The sequence below is a fragment of the Cervus elaphus genome, chromosome 26 (assembly GCF_910594005.1).
Source record: "Cervus elaphus chromosome 26, mCerEla1.1, whole genome shotgun sequence".
Classification (NCBI taxonomy): domain Eukaryota; kingdom Metazoa; phylum Chordata; class Mammalia; order Artiodactyla; family Cervidae; genus Cervus; species Cervus elaphus.
In genome coordinates, this window is record NC_057840.1 from 19179520 (window position 1) to 19195441 (window position 15922).

Genomic DNA, 15922 nt, shown 5'->3' on the forward strand with positions numbered 1-15922 from the left:
GCCCTGTGTATTTTAGACTCGCCTAGACGGCCCCCACAATCGCATAAGCCAACTCCTTGCAGTAAATATCTTGATATATGTCTCCTACCGGTTCTGCTTCTCTGATACACATGCCAAAAGAGAATTAAGGCTGCAGATAGAATTAAGATTGCCAATCGGCTGCAGTTGACTTTAAGATAGGGGGCTTTAGGGTGGCAAAATGCAGCCATAAGTGTCGTTAAATGTCGAAGAGGAGGCAGAAGGGTCAATATGAGTGATGCAGTGTGAGAGAGACTGGACTGCCAACGCTGGCTGTGAACGTGGAAAGGAGCCATGAGCCAATATGGTGGCAGCCTTTAGGAGCTGGCATCGATGAGGAAACCGCTTTTCCCCTAAGCTGCGAGAAGGAATGCAGCCCTGCTGACATCTTGAGTTTAGCTCAGTGAATCCAGCTTCCAGCTTCTGACCTCCCAAACCGTTAAGATAATAAATTTCTGTTGTCTTAAGCCACTAAGTTTGTTTGGCAATTTGTTACAGCAGCAATTAGAAACTAATATATCAAATATAAGAAAACTGTTAACATTTTCCTTAGACTAAGATACAGAGTTACAGTTATTTCTTCCTGGTTTTATTGTAAATATGTTTGCATGCATTTTAAGCACTTATTTTTGTTTTCTTCCCTCTTATTCCTATATCATTTAAGATATATTAATGACAATTAACTTTAGATCACAGTTTTAAGAATATAAAAAAGAAGAGTGAATATTAACTACAGCAGAGGATTAACTAGAAAGGGAGAACCCTGGGGCTGATGGAGTACACCCACAAAGGAAACAAACTTGGAAGACAGGCCCCCCCTTCCCAAGACCAGGATTCAGCTTCTACTACTAAAGAAATCCACCGGACAGAGAAGATTTTGGTGCTGTTCTGATCCACAGGTGATTGGAACAGAGGCTGGCAAGCAAGGAAGTTCAGTTGGAACCAGCAAGCCAGGAACACTCTTCTGGGGTGCACGCAGAGGCTGGCAAACTGGAAACCTTGGCTAAGACCGGGAACTCGGCTTCTGGGGATTCTGCAGGGGAAGCCAGCCACAAGAGGGGGAAGCCGCCCACAAGAGGCGCCGCACCTCGGAAGTTGGTGTAAAGCCACGGAAGGAGACGCTGGGTAGAGACGCCTGCAGGAAGGTGCTGTGTTCTGTTGGCCACCGGACTCCAGGCTACACACTCGCTGCAGCAGGAGCCTGGCCTACCGAAGCTGGCCCAGGGAAAGAGGTGTGAGAAGGAGCACAAACGGGGGAACACAAAGGACACGCTTCCTCCTGCATGTCCCTCCAGCGCCCTCTACTGACAAAGCTCAATAACCCATCAGCTGCAAAGGAGCTGCCGCTGGTGCTGAGAAGTCGCTTCAGTCGTGTCCGACTCTGTGCGACCCCATAGACGGCAGCCCACCAGGCTCCCCCGTCCCTGGGATTCTCCAGGCAAGAACACTGGAGTGGGTTGCCGTTTCCTTCTCCGATGCATGAAAGTGAAAAGTGAAAGTGAAGTCGCTCAGTCGTGTCCGACTCTTAGCGACCCCACGGACTGCAGCCCACCAGGCTCCTCCATCCATGGGATTTTCCAGGCAAGAGTACAAAGGAGATATGCTTATAAAACCCAGCTCCAGAACAGTGGATTTAGAGCTGAGCAAGCAAAAGGGTGGATTTGGACCCGACAGCAATATCTTGATACACTGTCAAAACCATTCTCTTTTTGTATTTGTATGTTCATCAGACAAAATGGATTTGTAAATCAACTTCCCAGGTATCTAAACCCTAAGGTTTCTCTAGACACCACCGTCACCACCATGTTCAGAGAATTTCTAGGCAACGAAAAACGTTTCCTGAGACTTGCTCTAGGACAGATGCTCGCACACATTATCTCCCTGATGCAGGACGACACAATCTTCATTGTTATATAAGCATTATGTAAGCACTTGCTTTGTTGTTAGTTGCTAAGTCGGGTCCAATACTTTTGTGATCCCATGAGCTGTAGCCCCCCAGGCTCCTCTATCCATGGGATTTTCCTGGAAAGAATATTGGAATGGGTTGCCATTTCCTTCTCCAGGGGATCTTCCTGACGGAGGGATCAAACCAAATCTCTTGCATTGGCAGTTGGATCTTTACCATTGAGCCATCAGGGAAGCCCTAACTATATGCTACTATTCTTTTATTTTAACAAGCATACGATGAAGTTCCAGAACACACAGCTATTAAGGGATGGATCTAAAAACCTGAACGTAGGACCAACTAACTAGAAAATTGCTGCTCTTCACTAACTCAGCCTGACTTTATCGCCAAGAGAATAATTTTTGTGTAATGTGCTAAGAAATTCCATGTACTAGGCAAAAAAAGTGGTGCCTCAACTATGATCCTGCCTTTGTGAAATCCTGCTGGCAAGATTTTTCAGGATGACATCTTATCTGAGAAAGCACTTAAAAACACAATAGAAGTTATGGTTTTCTTTAAGAAATTTGATAGCTTCATTCTGAATACATTAAAAGTGTAGTTGTACTCACATCTCTGCCTCCATGAGATTTTATCAGCTTAACATCTATGGAGCACTAAGTAAATGTTAGGCATTATGCTAAATTCTGTGCATGCCTCTTCCTGTGTAATCTTTGCCACAGCCCAGTGAGTAGGGATCATTAGCCCCATTTTCAGATGAAAACTGAGACTGGAGAAGTTGAGTAATTTGACCAAGTCATCATACAAGTGGTGGCACTGGAATTTGAATCCAAAATAGGTCTGTCTCCAGAGCTCAAGTTCATAATCATGAGGCCAGGGTTCATCTAGTCAACCCTGTGTTGTACAATTTATTTCAAATCTTCTGGATTTTTAAGTTTCAAAAACATAAAATGGGCTTAATATATCAATAAAAGAAATTGGGCCTTTGAGATTATTAGGCTTCTTTAAGAATGTTAAATGCTCATACAAGGGCAGCCCATTTCTAATCACTAGAGTAGCAGGAAAAGAGTTTCTCATATAGCACCCCTACACATCTTCACTAATTTCAAGTGAGGGAGGACAGACCCTTAGGTTTGGGCTTCCCTGGTGGCTCAGTGGTAAAGAATCCACCTCCCAATGCCGGAGACATGGGTTCGATCCCTGGGTCAGGAAGATCCCCTGGAGGAGCAAATGGCAACCCACTCACTCCAGTTCTTTTGCCTGGGAAATCCCACGGACAGAGGAGCCTAGAGGGATTGATGCTGAAGCTGAAGCTCCAATACTTTGGCCACCTGATGTGAAGACCCAGCACACTGGAAAAAACCCGGATGCTGAGAAAGATTGAGGGCAGGAGGAGAAGGGGCGACAAAGGATGAGATGGTTGGGTGGCATCACCGACTCAATGGACTTGAGTCTGAGCAAGCTCCAGAAGAATGAAGGACAGGGATGCCTGGCAGGCTGCAGTCCATGGGATCGCAAAGAGTCGGACAGGACTGAGGGACTGAACAACAGACAGCAACAAAGGGCCTTCTACAGACCATGGGCCAATTATAATATCTTCCTGGGACTTCGGGCAGCTCCATGGCTACGTCTGCGTGTGCTAGGTCGCATCAATCGTTTCAACCCTTTGCAGTCCCATGGACTGTAGCCCTCCAGGCTCCTCTGTCCAAGGGATTCTCCAAGCAAGAATACTGGAGTGGCTGCCATGCGCTTCTCCAGGTTGCTAGGTCTAAAAGCTGTAATTACTAAGAGTTGGTGATTACTGTTCTAATTAATGGAAATTTCACCTTGCATAATTTCCCCAGTTCCCAGACTTCTCTGAATAAACTCCTCCTTTCTGTTCAAGTGTCATAACACATGGTGGCAGCCTCGTTTGTTTCCTCTTCTGTATTTTCAAGGCTGAAATCCTCAGTATTACTGAATGAGTAGTGGGGTTGGGAAAAAAATCAACTGATTTAGGACCAAGATTCTGAAGGAGACTAGTCGGGGTGGGGGAAAAGTGTGGGCCTTTGTTGCCTTATTTATGAAACTGAATTAATCTCCAAAGTCTCTTCAAAGCTCTGATTTATGATTCCGAAGCTGACTTGACACTGAACTTGAATCCACCAGGACTGAGAGAGGAGGATGATGAGACAAAGCCTTCAGGAGCAAGCTGACAAGCACAGGCAAAGAGCAGGATGAGCAAGGGCATGAAGCGAGGTGCTCCCAGCATCTTCCAGATGGAACATAAGAAGTTCAGCAAACCTCTTTGAATGTTTGAGGGTCTCCTGGGCAAAACAAATTAGGAAGACTGTGATGGAGGTTATACATGAGCTGGAAAACACTGGTTGTGTTTAATTCCCAGACCCTAGAAAATGTACTTAAAACCAATCATTATGTATAAAACTACCACCTCAGAGGAAAACCAGAAAGAATTAATTCCCAATGAAAGTAACCCTAACAGCTGCTCCTAGGACAAATACAAAAACATTCCAATTCAATCATGGCATGGTTTCAAGGGGAAAACCAATACCTAATCAATAACATTGTAACTCTTCTGAAGAAAAAATAAGTTAATAGAAAGATAGCAGCCTGCATGTTGTCTAAAATAGGGGAAACAGAGAAGAAGTTATAATGTCTTCTGCAACATTGTTTAGGAGAGAAGGTCTTGACCCCATCACATATACATTTGGATCCATTTGAGGTTAATGTCTTTTTTTCAGCTTTCTTGGGGTTTCTTCTGTCTTTCTTTTCTAACTTGATACTTCCCTAATGACTTTCCAGGCTTTCTTCCTTACAGCAAGTAAAAAGCTTGTTAATTGTGTTAGCTAAAATTTCTGTAGCTCTATGAATTTTCATTGCTTTATCTATCAATAATTTAGAGAGGTTTATTAGCATATCAGCTCTGATATAAATTTGTCAATTTCTCATCATATATCTATTAAGTTTGTACTTATCTTCCCAATATTAACATGGCTACTAGTTTTTAATGGTTAATCTTTTTTCTGGAAACATTTGCATTTTTTAGTTTGCATTCTTTCTGTTCTTTAACTATAAGAAATATTTTGGAAACAATATAATTTCTCTTTTTTTTTAAAGTTTTTAATCCACAAGAACAGTCTCTTTTTTTTTTTTAAACTGGCGAGCTTAATATATTTATACACAGAATATAGTTTAACTATTTTTAATCTATTACTATATTTTCTGATTTTTTGCATGTGAGGTTAAGCCATTTTCGTGTATTATGTTTACTGGAAATGTAGAACGTGTTTCCACTCTTTATCTTCTGTTTTACTCTATGTTTTTTCTCTCTTGACTTTCTTTATATCCATTTAATTATTTATTTGTTTTGTTTAATTTTGGCCTTCTACTAGATGGAAATTTATAGTCTATTTTCTACTGTTTATAATAGCAGTAGTCTTCTAGTAATCTTACTTAACAACTCAACAATACCTAATTGTTACACATACCTTAACTCCTCTTTTAAACAATACAAGTCTAAGGATGCTCTTTTTGCATCAACCTCCACTGTGCTCCCCCAACTTATGAATGCACGCTAACTTGCTTCAGTCGTGTCTGACTCTTTGCAACCCTATGGATTGTAGCCCGCAAGAATACTGAAGTGGATTGCCATGCCCAACTGCAGGGCACCTTCCCGGCCAGGGACTTAAACTTCGACTCCTTCACCGAGGAGTGACTCAGGAAAGCCCCCAAAGTAACTAATGGCTAAATGGCTTAAAATTTCTAGAGCAGCAATAAAGTACACAATTTTCCCACCACTAGAGGGCAGCATACATTTTCAGGATTATTTTATATATTTAAAAATAATATTATTTATCTAAGTTGTGAATTGAATTATTTATCAAATGACCAGATAAAGTTAATTTCAAGGAGATGATCGAAAGACATATTTAGCTCCTTAGTCTTTCAAAATCCAATTAAATTAATAGGAAAAAAATAAAAATTAATTCAGAGCACTGAAAAGAAGTCCGTGATGCCAGAAGACTAGAGCAGTGGGAAATTTCTGAACCACACAAAGGAGATGTCACACTGCAGTGTTAAGTCTGAGTAGGAATAGGATGGCAGGAGGTGGCCGACTAAAGGAGACTTCACTTCATGTGGGTTGTCTGAATGTCTACTGAGAAGTGTATTCACGTATTACCTGGTAGAATGAAAGATTACACAGTCATTTTAAAACAAACTATATGGATAGAGAGTTAATGATAAAACCTAACAGAGCTGAGAATCCTTGAAACCCAGGCCAATACTTTGGTTTCAAAATTCTATATTCCAGAATTGTGAGAGAATAAGTTTCTGTTGTTTTAAGCCACCAAGTTTGTGGTACTTTGTTATGGCAGGCCTAGAAAATGAATGCAACCTTGACAGCTTCAATATAAAATAAAAGTGGGGAGGAGAGAAAGGAAAATGATTAGTAAATACAAATAACCACATGGATATAACAAGCTAATACATAACATATAAAGATACTGCAGTCCCTGTTTCCATAATTGTTCAAGTTCCATAATTCATATCTATGGCTTTCATTCTCCTCTACCCATTCTGTATTTCCCCTGCCTTCAGTCAGAACCTCAACCAGTTGGGATTCTTTGCTTGGTGAAATGACCCAAATCTTCATTTCCAAAGATTCTGAGTCCTCAAGAAAATTACTTTTTATTTTTTGTTGATTTAATTTTTCATTAGTCTTAATATGAGACATGAAAGTACTAAGAGGTTACCCAGAAAATCTTCTGGGTTCCAGAGTCTGCTCCTTGCCCGCACAGTGTAGAACAAGCAAGCCAACTTCCCTGTGGTAACCAGGACCAGTCACTCCAGCCTTCAGATTGCCCCATTTTTGTTTTGGAGGTATAAGGAGCCCCAAACGGCCAATTGGTAGCCTCGTCATTCAATGTAGTGGAACCATAGCGTATCCTGAAGGCGCATTCTCCCCATGGGGACTAAGATCTCTATACCAGCAGCAGCAAAGTTTTTAGGTAAGGGAAGAAAAATCCTGAGAGCAGACTGGTAGGTGAAGTTGTGAAAAAAGACACTCACTGCCACACCTTGATTCAAATGGATTCTGCCTATGAGAGGGAGAAAGCCATATAATGGTCTCTGATTCAAAACATAATCCAGTCAAACAGAATCCCATTTTTCCAGAGCACTGCTTCCCAACTGACCATAACAGTGTCATTGGTAAGCCATTTTACTGTTCAGTTAAGCCAGCTGCTTCCAAGTGATGGCATATGTGGTAAGGTCAGTTAATTCCATAGACATGGACCCACGGCTACACTTCCTTTGCTCTGAACCAAGTATCCTGATTAGATGCAGTGCTGTGTGTAACGCACCAGAGGCAAATAAACCACTTTGTGACTTCACAGTGGTGTTGGCAGAAACATTAAGAGTAGTCAAGGCCAAACCACTTCTAGAACATGTCATTATTCTAATGAGGACAAATCTTTGCTCTCTCAATGATGGAAGAGGTCCAATGTAATCAACCTGCCAGATGGCTGGTTCATCACCCTGGGGACCAGGGCCATATCAGAGACTCAGTGTTGTTTTTCTGCTCTTGACAAATTAGGCATTTGGCACCAGTGTCAGCAAGATGAGCCTTACCATGGGAAAATCCAGGTTGCCGAGCACATGCCCAGCCTGCATCCCTACCGCCACGGCCACTCTTTCCACAAGCCCACAGAGCGAGCTCTGAGGTGGCTGGGCAAATCCAGAGTGTGCCATTTTGTCCGCCTGATTATTGACAGTCTCCTCTACAGTGGGTACCCTTAGTGTACATTCAAATAAGACACAAATGTCTTCACAGTCTGCACCCGTTCAGAGAAATCCATCCATATTCAATACTTCTTTCCCATACTTCCTCATCTCCAATCTTCCAGTCCCCATTCCATCTAGAAAAACCATTAGTAACTGCCCATTCTGGTCAGTTCTCACACCAGACATGGCAAATAAACAAATGTACTATTCAAATTATGCCCACTTAGAAGATTTTCCTTCACCCTTGACTGTCCTTCAGACCCCTGAGAGGAGCTGGGGAGGCCACTGTGCTGCCAGAGGTGGATTCTAGAAAAGTCTCCCATGCTTCAGGTGCCTGGCAGGGAAGCAAAATTTTTTCCTCCTTCGGTGTCACTCCAGCACTTCTTCTACTGACAAAGCTTAACACTGTGATAGTTAACAAAAGAAGAATATTTACTGTGTCAAGACCCACCTTCATAGAACAGGCACACAGGGTGAATTTGGAACTGAGTCATAACTCAATCACAGTACACTTATTATATAATCGTCCTACCTCAGCTCAGAAACCCACCACTCTGTCAACCACTGTGGCTACTGTACCTCCCATTTGGACTTTCATTAGATTGGAGGTAGGCAAAGACTAGAAGTTGTTGCCCCAAATAGAAAGAAAGAGTACTCTTCCCACAAGAAGAGAGCAGTTCTGGGTTGACAGAACAATAAACGTTCTCTTCACATCACCCTCTGCTATACAACACACACACACACACACACACACACACACACACACACACAGAGTCTTCTCCATATTTATAGCTTCTCCTGACATAAAGTGATAATCTCATAAGAAATTATATATACTCAATTCCTACCCAGTGGGAGAAGAAAACTCAAAGTTATATCCAGCACAAATTCAGAGTTTTTGGATGTAGTCAGTCTTAACAGGTCCAGATGTAGCTAACCGATGAATAATAAATTTTCCCCAACACACAAGTACACAATAAAGGAGGCGGGTGTGGGATAACAAAAACTAATGAGAAAGGGTAAAAAGGAGACACAGCATGTCATGGCGGTGAGATCACATCACATCCTGTTGGACAAGAGTAACAAGCAGAGAACTGAGATCTTGGTGAGCCTATCAAAGTGCCCAGATTTCTTCTACTACCCTCAAAGACTCTGCCTTAGAGGAGTGGTAAGAAGGAATCTTCTGGGGCTGCCTCAGCAATTGAATTCATCTTCCTCTAGAGACAGAGAATGGGACATTGTCTTTGAGGCAGTACACTGGTTGGTAAATGCCTTTTGCCAGGGTGAGGACTTTCTGGCAACACCTTCAAACTTACTTGGCTGCCAGTCAATGTCATTTGGGGGAAATCCATTAGTTTGTTATCAGAAATTTCATTGAGACATAAGCTTTGAATATGGACTCTGCCCTTCCTGTTTCTAGCTCTTGGAAACTGACCTGGCAACCCATCAATCTCCCTAGATCTCCGTTCACTGTCTTTGCCATAGACACTATCTGAGCACAGAGGGAGGGAACAGCTGGCATCATAAAATCAGGTTATAGTATCAGACTCTGTCCCTTAAGTTGCACACTACTTAACTGGCAAACTGGGAGGAATTACTCTTTCAACTGGGGTATAGAGTGTATAACGGGAGATATTCAAGAAGAATCCTGAGAAATGAGGATCCCTGACACCACTGCTCTGCTTGGTCACTATATTCATAGTGTGTTAACTTCACATGGGGCAGAAATTTTCATTGTTTCAATTGGCAGAGTAGATATCATCTGATCTCTACTAGTGTAGGATAACTAAACCTCTGGCAGAAAGGACTCCTCTTAACAATGCTGTTTAAGTACCTTTCCACTACCACTTGTCTCTTCAGAAAGGCTATGCTGAACAGTTTTTCTATATCAAAGCCCTAAAGGAGATATGTCAACATATTCCAATAGCCTGATTTTTTTTTCAGCCAAGTTCATAAAACTGGAGCCTTAATGGGCATAACTATGGTAAATGATCAGATTTGTTACCAATCCAACACGAATGTTTCTATAAACACAAAGTTGCATGTTTAGATGTAACAGTAATGTCAGATTACTGAAAGTTTCAAAATGTTCCTCTTGATTTCTATACCTACTTCATTGCTGATCAGTACATTTTATCAAGGGGCTTTTGCCTTTATATCACATTTTAAGCAGCATTTATACAACTTATAAAGCTTACTGTTTTACCAACCTAAATGTCAATTTCTGTATTAATCAAGAGTCTTGGTTTGGCACAATGAGGTACCATCTCACGCCGGTCAGAATGGCTGCTATCAAAAAGTCTACAAACAATAAATGCTGGAGAGGGTGTGGATAAAAAGGAACCCTCTTACACTGTTGGTGGGTAGAATGGTGTTTCAGCTAAAGCATTCAACAAGTCTATGGAGAATGGTCATTGTTGTTTAGTCACTAACTAAACAACTGTCCAGGTCTAGCTGTTGGCAATCCCATGGACTGTAGCCCACCAGGCTCCTCTGTCCATCAGATTTTCCAGGCAATACTGTAATGGGCTGCCATTTCCTTCTCTGTAGAGAATGGTGCCTGCAGTAAAATCAAACCCAATTCCAGAATGAGGAAATACTATAATGAGGCAAACTGCTGACCTGTCTGTGACAAAAAGGGGAGTCCAAAGCAGTTGACATGCTTGATACCAGCTATATTGCTGGTCTCCTGTAAGGAAGGTGACACGTAAAGACCTTAGTCACCGTTACCGTAAAGCTGACTTATCCACAGTGGCAGTGATCATTGGAATAGAGCCTTTCTCCTGCCATTTCCTTGGCAAATCAGACCATGCCACTCTACCACTTAAAACCTTTCACTTCCCTCAGCATTTGAAAGAAAATCCAAACTCTCTTATACATGGCCTGCAAGGCAATGAAGGGTCAAGCCTTAGTTTCTTGTCAACTTCGCCTCAAGTCCGCTTCCCCTTGCACTGATCATGATGCCCCATCCAGGCTACTATTCCCACACAGATAGCTCTAGCCTGTCTTGTTCCCTCTGCCTGGTACACGGTGCAGCCCTTCCATTCCCATTCAGATAACAGCTGAAAGGTTACCTCCTGAAAGTCATCTCCACACTACTCCACAGACATGACCCTCTAACTCAGCCTCTTGCTTGCTGTCTTCATTACACCTAACACAAGCTATAATGGTTTAATACTGTTCAGAGAATAAATAAGTATAGAAACTGAAACAGATCAAAGTTCCATAATTATACAGTGCCTTTAAATGCTCACATATTTTACTGAATATTCAGAGTGGGAAGGAAAAGATCTATAGGCATCCTTGAAGACCCCGTAAGTAGTGAAATACTCGAATGGTTGCCTACTCCCCAACCCCTCAGAAGTCAGCCCATCATCTTTCAAAAAGGACTGTGGTATTAGCATGATTCATGCCGGATGCACACCAACCAGAGGCCAGGTATTCATGAGTCCCGTAGGGCCTTTTATTAAATTAGAGCTGCCCGCTGGCCTCATCCAGGGAGAGGCTTCTAACTGCAGCCCAACTCTGAGCAGAGGCCTGCGCCGGCCGGCCTGGGAGTGGGACTCCGGGGCGCGGCGGGTATGCGCGCCGCTACTTGGAGCTCCCGGACCGTTAGTCCTGTCTCGCTCTCGCAGGCGGCACGCTTCAAGTGGCCCCCGAGGGGCCCCGAGGGCCCCAGCGCGGCCGTTCAAACTGGCGAAGTGTGCGCCTCTCGGAGCCCCCCGGGTCATTCCAGGACCACTTGGGCGCGGAGCCGCGGAAGGGTCTCAGTCCTCAAGCGCCCGGCTTCGGCTTCCGTGTGAGCAGAGCCGCCGCCGCCCCTGCCCAGCACCCCGGTCCCAGCGTGCAGCCGCCCTCTTCCCTCCTCCCATCCCTCTTGGATCCGGCTACGCGGCTTAAAAGCCTCTCAAGTGCCTCCCGGCTTCCAAGGCAGAGTCCTGACCGCAAACCCAAGTTGAGTATGGAATACCAAACGGACAGGCGACAGAAATGTGACCTAACCCCCCTGCATTATCTATCATCCACCCATCCATCCATCCATCCATCCATCCATCTATCCATTCTTTTACCTATCATATCCTATCACTGTATTTTAGGACTAGGATTAGCATTCCTTCACGAGAGCTTGATCACGTAAATTAACGCGTTTGTTTTAACCGAAAAAGCGAAGTCGGACTTTTTCAAGACAGAAAATGTATTCGTCAGAATTAGAAAACAATTTTTAGTTGTTGAGGACCAGCTTCGCTAATTATATTGAATGGTGGACCTTTTCTATGAACTGAATGGGCTAACAGAAGTGGCAAGGTTTTGCCCCCCTCCACCCCCACCCCTCAAAATAAAAAAAACCAAAGTCCGTTTATATTACACTGTATGCCAGAAATGACGTACTCATGTGTAAGTACTAGCTAAAAATATACAAGGGATACACAGTTTTTTCGAAATCTTTCCAAGCGGTTCTCAAGCAAAAGAAGTCTAGCCCAGCCCACACCTTTCCCCATGAGCCCCACCCCGTCAAGCCCTTAGGCAGGCCGGGCCGACCCGACCCGGACACCAGGAAGGAGGAAGGGAAAGTGGAGGAAGGGGCGGGGGAAAGTGACGGGAGCAGTGAGAGCCGGATATGACTGGCTAGCGAGGAACTCAGGAGGGCCCTGTTCGGCGGCGCTCTAGCCGCCGCGCGTTGTCTCTATGCTCCCCCGCGTCTGGTCTATTTATTGTCGCGGGGAAGCAGCGGCCGCCCTGTACCCGGAACAACAAAGCACGAAAGACGGAGCCCGAGCCTTGGGGGCTCCTAGCAACCGGCCGGGGCGGGAGTTCCATGGAGACTGGGGAGCGCGCTCGCCTCATCATCATCCTTATCCTCCAGCTTATCCTTCGCGTCCGCCGCAACCGGCAGCAGCGCTGCCGCCGCGTCCTCTGCCGCCGCCCGCTCTTCCCACGGTAACCCGGTCGGCGACCCTGGGCGGGGGGTAGCGCGGGCTTCGGGGCTGCCCGAGTGCCGGCTGCGGGGCGTCTTGGCGCGGGGCGGGCTTGTGCGGAGCCGCGGCCGTGCTGCTGGTGGAGTGTGCGGGGGCGGATGCCGGGGCGGGGGGGAGAGGACCTCCGATGCGGGAAATTGGTCCAGCGGCCGAGGGAGGGTCCAGCTTTTAGGAAGACGGGGTGATATTTGGGGATCTCGTTTGGGATAACGGGGTGGGGGTGGGGCGTCACTGCCTGGGAACGTTATCCGGAGGAGTGTAGGATAAGAAAAGAGAGATTTTTATTTTCTGGGTTAGCCACCACTGGGAAAGACTGGAGAAGGGAGATTCCCCATCGTTCTCTGTGGAGCCCTCACCCAGGGGAAGAGAGATCGTGCAAAGATGCTGAAGGGGTCCGTTGCTTCCCAGAAAACTTCCTGCGGCTTCGGCCGCGACGGGAACGCTCCCAAATAGCACCTTGGTCGGTTCCTACTTTTGGCAATGCTTGCAGCACCCCCCCCCCCGCCTTTTTTTTTTTTTTTTTTTGGTAGTAGTAGTATTAACCAGAATTAGGCTTGATGAAGGATCTGGAACTGAGGAGGATAAAATGGGTAGGACGTAGGGCTAAGCAAGGTTGAGAACCGGGGTAGGAGCATAATAGCCAGTAAGAGATCTAAAAGTAAATTCGATTGGAAATGACGGTTTTTAAACTCCTTCTGTCGAGATGTGCTTCTGCGGGCTCTGTCAGTGTGTTCATTGCAATAGGATTCAGACCACAGCCAATCCACGTCTGTGAGCTCTCTGACTGCATCTGTCACCCGCAGTTCTAGAGAGACACTGGCAGTTGACCAGCGTGTGCTTGTGTATTTAGGGTTAAGGAGAGTGACTTAAAATTGGCTCAAGGAAAGAAAAGGAAACAAGCTTGGTGTGATTTTTTGTTTGCAGAAAGAATGACATTTTCCCTGGGAAAATTGGAAAAGAGAAATATGAGAAGGTTTAGCTATTCTAGCATAATCGGCAGTCTTTTGGAAAGTTTGAGAAAATGGCAGTTAAATCGAAAAAGGACTTTTATCATCACTCTGTAGTTGAAAGAATTATTCGCAGCTGATATGTTGCTTACCAGTTTGTGCCATCTCTTTAGGCCTTAGGCCTCTATTTAATGGTTTTATGCTTCCCAAACCTTTCTAGGTCAGTAAATGAGGTTTTCTTGTGGCGTACTGAAATGGCCATATATGCATGCTACAGTAATACTATTTTTGTGTCCAACGGGAACAAAGCTCTTTAGTTGAAGATTAAAGATGAAAAGAAAATTGATAAATCACAGAAGCAATGATGTCAACCACAGTTTCTGTTTGTCCTTTAATTTTTTTCCACTCTTACTTTTCCCCTAAGTCTGACTTGTCTTAAACAAAAACGTTTCATCCTGCTCCCCAAAACCCCTGCTTTTGTTCTCTGCCCTCAAAATCAGTCTTCGAGACTCTTATGATCTGCTGCTCTGTGTTCTTGATTGGTTGATGTCAGAATCGAGTTTTTGACTCGGGTATTTTCAAGGAATTGAGGTGCAGCATCTCTTGTTAAACCAATTTCATATATGTGCAAAGAGGTGGGCAGATACCTTTAACAAAGACGCGAAATACAAATGTTGTGTGTGTGGTAAGTTGCTTCAGTCATGTCTGACTCTTCGCAACCCTTTGGACTGCACCCTCCCAGGCTCCTCTGTCCATGGGATTCTTTAGGCAAGAATACTGGAGTGGGTTGCGTGCCCTCCTCCAGAGGATCCTCCCAACCCAGGGATCGAACCTGCATCTTGCATTGGTAGGCAGATTCTTTACAACTGGCACCACTTGGGAAGCCCGGGAAGTATACACATTGGGAAACTTAAAATTGCATTTTAAACCTCTTGAGAAGAAAAACCTAATATTGTCATCTGTAGATTAGTGAGTCAAGGACTTTGGCTTACTCTCTTGTGTGAGGTTGTGCTGGGGGATGATGGCACTTGAGGTGCTGGAGGATGTTCTCTTTTCATGTGAGATTCAGTGAGTTCCCTCTGCCCCAGGGCTGCCGTCACACTCACTTCATGTAGATCTTAATTGCTGCTGCCTCTTTCCTTTACCCCTTCTGTGTTTGAGGAAAAGGATTTAAGCCCAAGCCTTTACCTTTATTAACAGTCCCTGCTCTCTCTGCCCTCTGCTCCAATACTCGCAACATTTCCTGTTGTCTTGGTTCCTCTCTTGACCTAATCATGTCCCAGTCAAAAATGATTTCTTATACTATTTGTATTATTTCTGTTTCTTAGGGAGTTTCCAACATATATCCTTGGCCTGTGAATCCTTTTCGTTAATGTTACTTTGTCTGTTACATTTTCCTTCTGTATCCCTCTGCTTATATTGAGAATGGAGTGTTCATGTCAGATGTTCTGTACTCATTCTGAACCAACAGCTTTGGTTGTACAATATGACAGGTAAGAGCCTTATGCTGAGAATCAAGACTGTACTGAAATAAGGCATGTAAAAATATTTGAACTTTTAGGAATAAAAGGTGTTACAGAAGTCCACATGGTAACACTGTAATTGAAGATGTAGTCACTTAAAAACAAAAAAGATAAAAGATCTAGTACAGCCTGCTCTGTGTTTTTAATTGAACCTTAGATTTTCATAATTTGTACTCTAAAAACCTTGTCTTAACATCCAGCTTTTCAGATCGTTTTGCATCTGAGTACTTGACTGAAATTATGCTTTGCCAAATTAGAGGGCAAAACTAAGTGAATCCCACAGTTGTTTTTCATATGTGGGAAATTGTCATATCAAAATTTTTGTAGATGCGTATATAGAATGTATAGAATTTGCTATAGAGTAGAATGAATAAATGGAAAATTTACAGCTGAAAACTTCTTAACTTCTGGAGAGTGTTCTTTCTTAGCATGGATGTGGCACATTATTTAAAAATCAGCAAATACTGTATAATTTAGTTAAGGTGGGTATCAGTGCTGTTTTTTGGTGAAGGAGGCATATAATTACCTAGTGATTGATTTCTTTCTGTTGCATCATAGCCCATGTGATGAATAATTATTGCTATGAAAAATAAAGTTTAAGTGGATTTTAGAATTGATAATAGTAGAATGTTTCCACAATGTTCTCAAAACCGGTAGTGCTTTGGCAATTTAGCTGTATTGTGGTATTTGAATTAATAAATAAAGATTTCCTGCAATTTATACCCGTATTTTTTGTATCTTTAATACATCTGATGCCACGGTCAGGTGTAT

At 43.7% G+C, this 15922-nt stretch overlaps 1 protein-coding gene across 1 annotated transcript in view; it reads left to right on the top strand.

Moving 5' to 3' along the window:
- The first annotated feature begins 12417 nt into the window (after positions 1–12417).
- Positions 12418–15922, top strand: part of TBPL1 (TATA-box binding protein like 1) — a 35424-nt gene continuing 31919 nt past the window's right edge. Inside the window, exon 1 of the mRNA XM_043888167.1 lies at positions 12418–12643. The gene's annotated coding sequence lies outside the window, so the exon portion shown is untranslated. The remainder of the gene's footprint in view (positions 12644–15922) is intronic.